Here is a 12,336-nt window from a genome sequence, read left to right as displayed (position 1 = left end):
CCTCATGGTCGTGATCTGACTACTGATTTGTCTTTGGGCATTACCCAACAGGGTATTTAAATCAGCTGTTACGTCTGCCTTTAGTTCGGCCTTTACCGAATTTAACCGTGTATTTAGGTCATTTATCTCCGTTTGCAGATCTGTTTTTACTGAATTTATGTCTGTTCTTACTGAATTTATGTCTGTTTTTACCGAATTTATTTCTGTTTTTACTGAATTTATGTCTGCTTTTACTGAGTTGCACAGATTTGTAAGGACCTGATTTTTATTATGCCGTCTTTCGGCCTTCTCTTTTTCTTCGCGGGCCTTTTCATCTAATCTTTCCTGTTTTTGGCTTTCGAACTTGCGTTCCATTATTGCTTCGATCATTGCAGCCAAGTCATGTTTTTCAAAAACGGGAATAGTTTGCACACTAGGACCAGCTTCTAAAACTTCGGTCGAGGCTGCTTCTGCCTCCGCTCGTGTACCTATCGCGCGTGATCGTAGTGGATAGTGAGGTCCATTCGCATCACCGCTGTCGTCTGGTTTTGTTTGTGTCCGCTGTTTACCGTCAGCCATGTTCATGAATTATTTGTCAAACGTCAAAATGCTACAGATATTGTTTGTCGCTGCCGTCAGTCGTTTGTCTGTGACGTAGTGCTATGGCTTACTGGGACCTCGCGTTTTTTGGTAATTTCATCAATCGTTCTTCTGAATTAATTAAAAGGTTTTCCCACTTCTCTTTCTCGGTTGAATTGCATCCACATGAAAAAATGAAACAATTACTGGAACAAGCACTGAAAAATTTTTAAACACATACATGAAATGATTTTTGATCAAGTCACTGTTCGGGCTCCAAGTGTAGCGTTGCTCTTGGGGGACGAAAATAAAAAGAACTGTTACTTTTTTTTAATGTCGAAAAAGTGAATATTTTGGTGGGCCACTTGGCAACAGAATCAGGGATTTATTACGCTATTATAATAACATACGTTGACCATTAAATACCTGAATAAGAGCAGCATATTGATATATATATTTGAGATCGTTCGGAAGAAACGTCATTTCTGTGCATTTTTATAGTCGCGTAGTCATACCCGGATCAACACTAACGGACCAGAAGATTTATAGACTTTAAAAGAAATGCAACACTACACAAAAAAGTTGGTTCAGAAATAATAGGAAAACGATAATGTTCCTTCTGCCTCATGCTGCGTTCGGCCTATCAGCGTGATCGTAATTTCTGATGATGAAGTAACACAAACAATAATTACCATTCAGTTAAATAAGGAGATGGAATCATCAAGGTTAATTTACGAAAATAAGCACACTTATCTTTAACACACTTTTTTTTTAATGCTACGTACCTTTTCATATTAAATTACAATAGATGACCATTGTGGTTAAATACTTTATACATAACAGTCAAAATGTCCTCTTCATGTTGTCTGTTCGATATCAGTTACAAGAAACTACATGTTTTCTGGTTGGAAAAAATAACAATTAGCATATTCACTCAATATTTTCACATAAAATATAAAATACAGTTGTGGAACGCAGCAAGTCCGAGTCCGCCTTTCATAGAAAGGTGAGGCGCCAAAAGCCTCATTTGTCTTGAAACAACAGAATTCTTTTTTATACCATTAATCGATACATGTAAATAGAGATTTACAGGCACCGCGCAAGAACGGCAGAGATAAAGAATAATAGATTCTGTCGCTGCTATGCGATGGTTCATCTCTTTTACTTTACAATTGTTCGATAACTTTAGGCCATCGGGCGTTTACTATTGTGCGTATATTAATGTTTGTGAGGCGAAAATTACTAATATTACAAATTCACAGTTTCTCCTACAAGTTCCTTGTGAGACATAGTCACTTCGGCAAATTATTCACAATTTTTAGTTGCTCCTGCAGGTTACTTGCAAGTCATATTTACTCACACAGTTTAGTTATTCCTGCAGTTTACTTACAAGTCATAGTTAATCCCGCAGGTTACTCAGAAGCCACGGTTATCCCTGCAGATTACAAGCAAGTTATAGTTGTTGTTGTTGTTGTTGTGGTCTTCAGTCCTGAGACTGGTTTGATGCAGCTCTCCATGCTACTCTATCCTGTGCAAGCTTCTTCATCTCCCAGTACCTACTGCAACCTAGATCCTTCTGAATCTGCTTAGTGTATTCATCTCTTGGTCTCCCCCTATGATTTTTGCCCTCCACGCTGCCCTCCAATACTAAATTGGTGATCCCTTGACGCCTCAGAACATATCCTACCAACCGATCCCTTCTTCTGGTCAAGTTGTGCCACAAACTTCTTTTCTCCCCAATCCTATTCAATACTCCCTCATTAGTTATGTGATCTACCCATCTAATCTTCAGCATTCTTCTGTAGCACCACATTTCGAAAGCTTCTATTCTCTTCTTGTCCAAACTATTTACCGTCCATGTTCCACTTCCAAGTTATAGTAACCCTGCCGTATGCCCACAAGTCATATTTACTCCCACAGGTTGATTGCAAGTCATAGTTACACCTACAGGTTACTCGCAAGTTATTGTTACTCCTGAGGTTACTTACAAGTCATAGTTACTACCACAAGATACTTGAATGCCATAGCATTTCCCAAAGGTTACTCAAAAGTAATAGATGCTCCCACAGTTTTCTCACATGTCATAGATATTCCCGCATGTTACTTGTAAGTCATAGTTACTCCCACAGTCTACTTGCAAGTCATAGCTACATCCAAAACTTACTTGCAAGTCATAGTGACTCCCACAGTCTACTTGCAAGTGATAGCTACATCCAAAACTTACTTGCAAGTCATAGTGACTCCTACAGTCTACTTGCAAGTGATAGCTACATCCAAAACTTACTTGCAAGTCATAGTGACTCCTACATGATTACTCGAAAAACATAGTTAGTTCCACAGGCTACTCGCAAGTTGTGGCTACTGCTGCAGCTTGCTCACAAGTCATACCTACTGGCGCATGTTACTTGCAAGTCATAGTGACTCCCACAGTCTACTTGCAAGTCATAGCTACATCCAAAACTTACTTGCAAGTCATAGTGACTCCCACAGTCTACTTGCAAGTGATAGCTACATCCAAAACTTACTTGCAAGTCATAGTGACTCCCACATGATTACTCGAAAAACATAGTTAGTTCCACAGGCTACTCGCAAGTCGTGGCTACTGCTACAGCTTGCTCACAAGTCATACCTACTGGCACGGGTTACTCCTAAGTCATAATCACTCCCACAGATAACTAGCAGTTTATAGCTACTCCCACAGGTTACTCACATGTCATAGTTATCCCACAGGTTATTAGTAATTCATAGTTGCCCGCATCTCGTGGTCGTGCGGTAGCGTTCTCGCTTCCCACGCCCGGGTTCCCGGGTTCGATTCCCGGCGGGGTCAGGGATTTTCTCTGCCTCGTGATGGCTGGGTGTTGTGTGCTGTCCTTAGGTTAGTTAGGTTTAAGTAGTTCTAAGTTCTAGGGGACTTATGACCACAGCAGTTGAGTCCCATAGTGCTCAGAGCCATTTGAACCATTTAATTCATAGTTACACCCACAGGTTTCTTGCAAGTCATGGCTACTCCCATCTCATAGTTTACCTCTTCAGACCTGTTACAATTCTTAGTAATCAGATTCGGAATCAGAATTTTACTGACTCATAATATACAATTTAAATCATTGATTTTTATGTACAGGAGACCTGTCAGCTTATAATGTTGATAAATTGTACATGGAATACAATATTTTTTTATATAATCACAATAAAATCTGAATATTATTTATTATTGTTGTTTTTATCCTGCTCAGATGGTCAGATCATTAAAAAATTCATCAACCGAGTTATAACATTTCTGCACCAGGGTGCTATACAGTTCTCTTTTTACTGCCTCAGTTTGGACCTTTCTAAAATTTGTGTCTTTCAGTTTATTGTATACTTTCACTCCCATATATTGTGGAGTCTGTGCAAAAAAGATTAAGCCTGTGTGAAGGCAGCATGAAGCTTTCTTTGTTTCTAGTTTCATAACTATGCTGGAAATTATTTGACAAAAAGAGTTTAGGGTTATTATATGTGAAAAGAATTATTTCATTCAGATACAGTGAGGGAACGGTTAGTATCTTAAGATCTCTTAATAATGGCTGACAAGATTCTCTTGGCTTTGCACAGCATATGTTTCTGATAATTTTTTTCTGCACAGTTAATATTTTTGTCATGTTGCTAGCAGAAGACAGTGCCATGTCTCACTACTGACTCAAAGTAACTATGGTATACTACTTTTTTTGTGCCTATACTAGCGACATTGGCTAAGATTGCATAGCAAATGCCAGGCTGTTTAGTTTATTTTTTAGATACTCTATGTGTGAGGACCATGATAGGTTTCTGTCCAATTGCATTTCTAAGAATTTAACATGCTCTGCTTCATTTAGCTCCTGGCTTCAGTGCATAATGTAACTCCTGCAAGTTAGTGGCAAGTCATAGTTACACAAATTACTTGCAAAACATAGTTATTTGTTTAAGTTAGTCACAAAGTTGGTTGATTGTTTGGGGAAGGAGACCAGACAGTGTGGTCATCGGTCTCATTGGATTAGGGAAGGAAGTCGGCCGTGCCCTTTCAGAGGAACCATCCCGGCATTTGCCTGGAGTGATTTAGGGAAATCACGGAAAACCTAAATCAGGATGGCCGGACGCGGGATTGAACCGTCATCCTCCCGAATGCGAGTCCAGTGTCTAACCACTGCGTCACCTCGTTCGGTATAAGTTAGTCACAAGTCATAGCTTTGTGAAAAAGGTACACGTAAGTCTTATTTAGTCTTGGTAGCTGCTCACATGCTGTATTTACACCTGCAAGTAGCTCACAAATAAAATTACTCATAATTTTTGTTTTTAAGATGTAGTCATTCCAATAAATTACTTGCAATTCATAATTAATTCTATGAATTTGTTGAAGTTGTTCTTAGACCTATAAGTTACCTGCAAATCGTAGTTAATCCTGCAATTTTCCCAGAAATTGTAGTCACTCTTACAATTCACATGAAAATAATAGTTGCAATATGCATCCATTGTTACTCACAGAAAAAGCACTCCATCTTCAGGCCACGAGTGGCCTACCGGGACCATCCGACCGCTGTGTCATCCTCGGTGGAGGATGCGGATAGAAGGGGTGTGGTGTCAGCTCACCACTCGCCCGGTCGTAAGATGGTATTCTTGACTGAAGCCGCTACTATTCAGTTGAGTAGCTCCTCAATTGGCATCACGAGGCTGAGTGCACCCCGAAAAATGTCAACAGCACATGGCGGCCTGGATGGTCACCAATCCAAGTGACGACCACGCCCGACAGCACTTAACTTCGGTGATCTCATGGGAATCGGTGTATCCACTTTACTCACAGAAGCATCTCATAAATCATAATCTCTTCGCGTAAGTCAAAGTTCCTAACAGAAGTTACCTGAATGTTAGAGTTAGTCCCAAAAGTTATCTGCAACTTATACGAGGGTTATTTGGATCCAAAGAAATTTTGGACAGGTGTGTTGGGCAGTGTCTCAAGTATTCACGCCGACAGCGTTACATTGTTCTTTTTAGTTCTGAGCACACAGGGAGCACATAAAGATACCTAGAACAATGGTGTCTCCCACCAAGTGCGAGGGCTTGGTGAGAAATTTCGCCTGAAGCTATGCAGCCAACATTACATAACTGTCGTGCATTTTCTTCTTCAAGACAACTCTCAGCCACATTCTGCAGGGGCAATGAAGATGCTCCTTCATCGTTTTCAATTGGAAATGTTTTACTACCCACAATACAGCCCGTAATTGTCTCCCTCTGAATTTCATCTCTGCTCACATGAACCGCTGGCTACGAAGACAACATTTTGCCACAGACAATGAGCTGTAGGCCAGCGTAGAGAATTTGAGGAAAGCACTGGAAGCTGCCTTCTATAACGAGGGTCCTGGAAAGTTGGTACCATGCTATGACAAACGTCTAAGTCGGATCGGCGACTATGGAGATAAGTAGCTTGAAGGTTATAGTTAACTGTTGCAAATAAAACAGTTTTGATTTTCACTGTGGTTTCCATTTCGTGACCTATCGTTCTTTACTTTCTGAATAGCCCTTATAGTTACACCAACAAGTTATGGACATGACATGGTCACCCCCAATTTTATACCAAATCATAATTACTGCAGCAAGATTCACTCAAGTCACTTGCAACCCGCAGTGAAGAAAAGCTTAGTTGAAAAGCAACATTAGTCAATATCTAATACACTATGTTATGAAATATTGTGTGTCTGTGTGTGTGTGTGTGTATGTATGTATGTATGTATGTGTGTGCGTGTGTGTGTATGTATGTGTGTGTGTGTGTGTGTGTGTGTGTGTGTGTGTGTGTGTTGGTCTGGAGTGTAGCCTTCTACGGAAAAGCATTTGACTGACAAACGGAACAGAAAACAAGAGGACAGACTGGCTGGAACTGATTGTAGATAAATTTGACAACATACTGATGGACCTGTTTAGGCATATACTGCAACATATTATCTGCTTGGGGGCCAATAAAAAAAATTTAGTGTGTCACCACTGTCTGGTACAAGTCATTGAATTGGACTCCGCTACGATGACCTGCATGTCCTTAAAACCAAGGGCACGTGGTTTGTCCATCCAAGTAGTAGGTACAGCCAACGTTGCTTACCTTTGTTCATCAGATGGTAAATGGGGTGATCAATGTGACAAGGCCATTGGCATGTATGAATAAACGAAAGTATTGGTTCTAGGCAGCACCTTGTCCCCAGCGGTTGCCAATCTGCTCATAGAGAAATCTGAGGGGCAAGCTTAGAGATGGCTAGATACAACCCAACATGCTTGTTCAGTTCGTGAAGGAGTCATTTGTGATCTGGCCTCTTTGTAGGGAGTGGATCACTGACTTTTTGGAACATCTTAAGTAACGTCATTCAACTATGTGGTTCACCATGGAACAGGAAAAGGATGGTCAGTTGCCATATCTGGATGCAGTGATCAAAAGAAGAACAGATGGGTTTGTTTGACCACAGTGTGTATCGTGAACCAACACACAATGGTTTTATTCCTGCAATGCTAGTGGCTACCATCACCCAATGCAGAAGAATGGAGTTCTAAGGGCACACACCTTTCCATACCAACATTGTCTAACATCAGAAAGAGAGCACCCACTCTCAGTCTTCTGCAAAACTGGATATACGTTCAAATACGGTCAGAAGGCTTTCCAACCAGCGCTCTGGCACATGCTAGAGAAGAAGAGCAAGATGAAGCAAAGACAGTGGCTTCCCTGTCATATACGAGATCCAATTCTGCCAAGATCAACTGGATCTGTGTTTTGTCCACCTACGGTACCAAAATAACAGGGCTACTGAGAAATGTGAAAGATGACCTTGGTATAAGAAAACCACAAATTTACAATACTACACCTTGTCAAGGTGGCAACAACAGTTATAAAATTCTTGAATACTTCTTGCCTGTACTTATACCATTTGTATCGAAACAAAAGTATCGATATTCGTACCAAGACCAGAACTATGCTAACCAGGGCTGAGTTTATACCGCAGTTGGACTATGGTTAATAATAAATTCAGTAACCCACTGCGATAGCAGCGCTCCAAGCGAAAGACAAGTTGAACTGTTGACTGAAGCCTCTAGCGAATGCGAACTGAGTTTTATATTGGTTTGAATAATGATTTTTAAATACAGAAGCGTGTGTAACTCGGTAAATAGTAGGCACAACAAAAACGCCAAATTGGTCATTTTCTGTTCGCCAAGTTTAAAAACCCTCATACGAAGCGGTAGTAAACAATAATTAAACACAGAAGCTGTTTATCAATGAAAGACTAACGTTTACTCATGACTAGCCTTAGAAATATACTATTCTTTGTAATTTATCGGTCTATTATTTAACACTCATCGTTGACGCTTCGTATGATATCTTCAGCCAATAACACTCTCCTTTTTAGCTACAAAGATCATTTCAATCAAAGCTCACACCAATTGTTTATTGGTTACATCTGTATCGACTGAATAATCTTACCAATAGCGCATGAGCACTTCCTATGCGATAGCTGTTTCAAAACGTGCTAAAAGTCAACATTACTCCTACCAGATGAGGGCCTACTGCTCTTTGCAGATGGCATGGCACATGTGAACCCTCGCCATTGGTTTCACCTGCCTTTTAACAATGTAACAATATAAACATTGATTACAATCGGTAGGAATGAGACAGCATGCGCTACGTAATGTGTTCCAAAACTCCGCACCTAAAAACAGGATTCTTCCGGAGCTCATACTTCGTTTCCTATTACCAATAAAAACATACGGTCAACTGCTTTGGATAGCCTTTGGTTTAGACCCAAACAGAAGGATAGCCTTAGTACAGGGTAGAAGCACGAATATTTACTCATTTCCTTTTGAGTAGGCAAATGGAGCAAATCGGTTGATTCGTTTCGCATTTCATGTGGTGTAGGGTCAGCCTTAAGGGGCTTATAGAAGCACCATTAGTTAATGGGCGGTTCCTTACAAAGCGCCCCAAAAAAAAAGGTTTTTTTTTTCGTTTTTTTTTTACCAAGTTTTCGTATCAAAACCGTGCAGCGCGTTCCAAGACGGCTATGCACAGCAAATGGCTCAAATTTTTACCGTGTATTCCTAAGACCCAAATTTCTTGATATATATATTCACTTTCGAAATGCAGAGGCTCGAAGTTACCCAAGTTCTATACGTAAAATACACAAAAACCTGTGTCAGGGAAATCTAAATAATAAATAACCACAGCCAATTGCTCATATTTTAACGGTATTTTCTCTAGTTATTTATCTAGAAGTGCCACCTTTCCACTTTCATAAACTTTATTAGTTCTTAGGCGGTTCTTTAGAAAACCCACAAAAAAGTCTTTTTATCATTTTTTTTTGCACCAAAACCGAGCCAGAGTTTCCAGGACGGCTATACGCAGAAAATGGGAGTAATTTTTATACTATGTTCCCAAAGTTCCGATCTCGAATAACCTTGAAAATTTTGTTGATATCTTTATTCATTTCCGAGATACAAAGGTTCGAAGTTATACTACCTACACACGTAAAATCCGGTGTAAGGCAAATCCGTAGTTTATGAAGTAACGTAGTTCAGAGAAATATTTTGTGAAGTGTCTCCTTATCATCAGAAGGATTCTGGAAACCCCATGTTCTAGTACTGCGGTACATGCAAAGTTTTTGTGCCTTTAAAATCCGGTTTGAGGTGTAAAATTTGTTTTGTGTTGTTCCAATGTAATGTAAGTAGGCTATCAAAATTTCACTGGACCTTACTGTTCTTTTCACATGAGTGACATGCCCTGCTGTGGCAGGGAAAAGATGGGAACCAGCGGAAAAATGTTCCAATCGGAGCACAAAAAATTCGAATATATTCCTGTTTAAAACACTCTGACTGAAAAGTGAGGTGCCAGCTGTCTCAGTTTACATTTCTCAGCACTTTTAAGAAATTTTCCAAAAAATTTGGTGCTGGAACGTATTCGCGCTATTTTCTGCAGAGAGAGAGAGAGAGAGAGAGAGAGAGAGAGAGAGAGAGAGAGAGAGAGAGAGAGAGAGAGGCAGTGGGAAAGAGGCACAAAAGTAGTAAGTACTGGAAGATAGTAGACGTTGTTGTGGCATAGAAAGAGAGAAGGCAACAGCGTCAGTGTCAGAGAAAGAGAGGGATATAGTTGACAGCGAAAGAACAGTGCTGGGAAAAGAGTGAAGGAGACAGTACCGGTGGGAGAAGAATAAAGAGAAGGACAAAGTGTTAGTGGTTGAAAGCCAATGATAATGAGTGAAAGAGACTATGGCCATGACAACGGAGAAGGGAGAAATAGTGACAGTGAGAAGAGACAGGAGCTTTGCGAAGGAATGAATGAGACAGCAGCAATAAGACGGAGCAAGAGGGAGACAGTGACAGAATAGTAGTAGGACAGAGCGAAAGAGACTGTATTGTGGGATAGGAGACAGTGACGGAGAGACACAAAGAGATAATGACTTTAAGTTGGGCTGAATCTGTGAGTGAGAATGGGCAGGTGTATGGGTATGAGCGACGGACTAGTGGATGTGAGCGATTTACAGTTAGGAGAGCTTATAATAGTGAGAGGTGAGCTGTTATGTTAAGAGTGCGAGTATGTTTGCATTCCAACATTTTTGGGATAATTTTTAAACATTCTGAGGAACGAAGAATGAGGCAGCTGGTACCCACTCCTCAGTCAGTCTCTTAAAGCATAACCGCCTTTTTTATTGTCCGTTAAGGACCGTTTTTCCGCTGGTGGCTATTATGATCTGACGAAAACAATACGGCATTATTTAGTACACTTGCCATTCTCTAAAATAAGATATTTTGATACTAAGGTCTCATTTTGGCCTTGTAACTTATTTCGAATCACTGTCAATCAGTGAACGAAATGAGTTGTTACTTATATTATCTTGTTTCATTTTCATTCGTTAGTTTTTGTGATCACGTCTTTCCATGTTCACCACTTCTTTCTGTGCGACGTATAGTTACAGATGGAGCTCACCTTTCTGCACTGGCATACATTTTGTCCCCTAAAACTATTTGTTACACTTCTTTCCGATTTTCTGATTGGTGCGTACTTAGCGAGCCTGTCATTGCTTGTAATTTACGGTTATATATCATTTAGTTCAACGTTTTCATGTGATTAAATTCTGTTGTAGAGAAATCGCAAAGTTTTCAACATACTTGTGCTGTTAGTTTGCGAGTAGCACATTGCACGTAGAATAATGATGAAACGAAAGTCGTAATAGTTGCCAGGGATGGTGGGTTGGCGGAGAGGGGGGGGGGGCTAAGGGGGATACAGCCCCCCCCCCCCATGGACTATCATATTACACTGGATAAAATGACTTCAGAAATCAGCGAATATATTACTTCAACAGATTCAATCATTGTTTTTTATAATTATGTAGCAATATAGGTTGCAATGTATTTCAAACTCATTTTATCAAAAGAATAAGAGCGGCAAATAGTTTACTATCTAAAGCAGTAAATATCATTTAACTTAAAATGGACGAGTAATTATTTATTAATTTACATTGTATGTATATTAATGTATGAGTACCACTTACAATAATCAAGAAAGCTAAATATGCCGGATATGCCTACCAACAATTAAATTGCTGATCCCAGACTTGTCAAATCGTATTATTTCCCTGGCACACACATTCTGTAGACACGTTTTTACCCTGAACTCCAAAACAGTAACCAAAAACTACTTTAAGCAACACCAAATTTTACCAGTTTGTCGGTGGAGGACCCCAACTCTCCTTTTCTTTAGCGATATTCCATTCCCCCAAACCCCCTTATCCCGCCTGCCGCCGGCCGTAGTGACCGTGCGGTTCTAGGCGCTACAGTCTGGAACCGCGTGACCGCTACGGTCGCAGGTTCGAATCCTGCCTCGGGCTTGGACGAGTGTGATGTCCTTAGGTTAGTTAGGTTTAAGTAGTTCTAAGTTCTAGGGGACTGATGACGACAGCAGTTAAGTCCCATAGTGCTCAGAGCCATTTGAACCGCCCTGCCATTAGCCCCTCCCCCCTTTTCTAGAATCGCCCCTGATAGTTGCGTCGTGCCTCGGAATGATTAACATGCAAAACGAAACGGTGGGTGGTGTGTAAGAAAGGTGGTTGGAATTTAAGGCCCTGTCGACGATAACATCACTGAAGATGTAGCACAGGCTCGGTTAGAGAAGGACGGCGTCGGGAGGGGGAGGGAATTCGGCCGATATCTTTCCGAAGAAATTGTCCCAGCCTTCGCCTTAAGTGATTCAGGGAAACCACGACAGTAAAAAATACGATTGGCCGGACGGAGACATGAAACGCGGTCCTCTCGCATGCGAGTCCAGCGTCCTATCGCTGTGCCTTCAACGTCGGTGAAGAGAGAGTCGCTACTCGTTACACGATGCACGGATGTGTCCGCGCTTCTTGTAGGTGAAACAGTATGTTTCCATTCTGTTGGTTTCCGTAGCGCAGTATAATGTTTGTTCACAAATATGTTGTTGCCTGCGTCGTTTGATTCGGACGTCACAGCCCTATTCGCGTTATTTGAATCGTTAATTCACGATGTTCATTCCATCAAAGATGAGAGCAACCATTGCCTCAAACTGTATAAAAATTCCTGACCTGGCTCTAAATGAACTGAATACTCATTTCAAAGTTTCGTTCATATCTAAGGCACTAACCAACATGTACGAGATAGAACTACCTTCTCAGATGAACATATAACTTTGAAAGCACAAGTGTTCCTCTACGAATATTTGCTACATCCTCACAGTTTCACCGAACACGTGCTGTCGCCGAATTTGACCTGTTTTTCTCCAACCCTTAA

The 12,336-nt window shown here is 40.7% G+C and overlaps 1 long non-coding RNA gene across 1 annotated transcript in view; it reads right to left on the bottom strand.

Annotated features, from left to right (window-relative positions):
* LOC126416473 (uncharacterized) overlaps nt 1-1,532 on the bottom strand; it is a 44,015-nt gene extending 42,483 nt beyond the window's left edge. The window contains exon 1 of the long non-coding RNA XR_007575465.1: nt 1,344-1,532. This is a non-coding gene — a long non-coding RNA (uncharacterized LOC126416473). The remainder of the gene's footprint in view (nt 1-1,343) is intronic.
* Between the last annotated feature and the right edge of the window lie 10,804 nt (nt 1,533-12,336).

Source organism: Schistocerca serialis, chromosome 8 (assembly GCF_023864345.2).
Source record: "Schistocerca serialis cubense isolate TAMUIC-IGC-003099 chromosome 8, iqSchSeri2.2, whole genome shotgun sequence".
In the NCBI taxonomy this organism is placed as follows: domain Eukaryota; kingdom Metazoa; phylum Arthropoda; class Insecta; order Orthoptera; family Acrididae; genus Schistocerca; species Schistocerca serialis.
The sequence above is the reverse complement of the archived record's forward strand: the minus strand, read 5'-3'. Positions and strand labels throughout refer to the sequence as shown.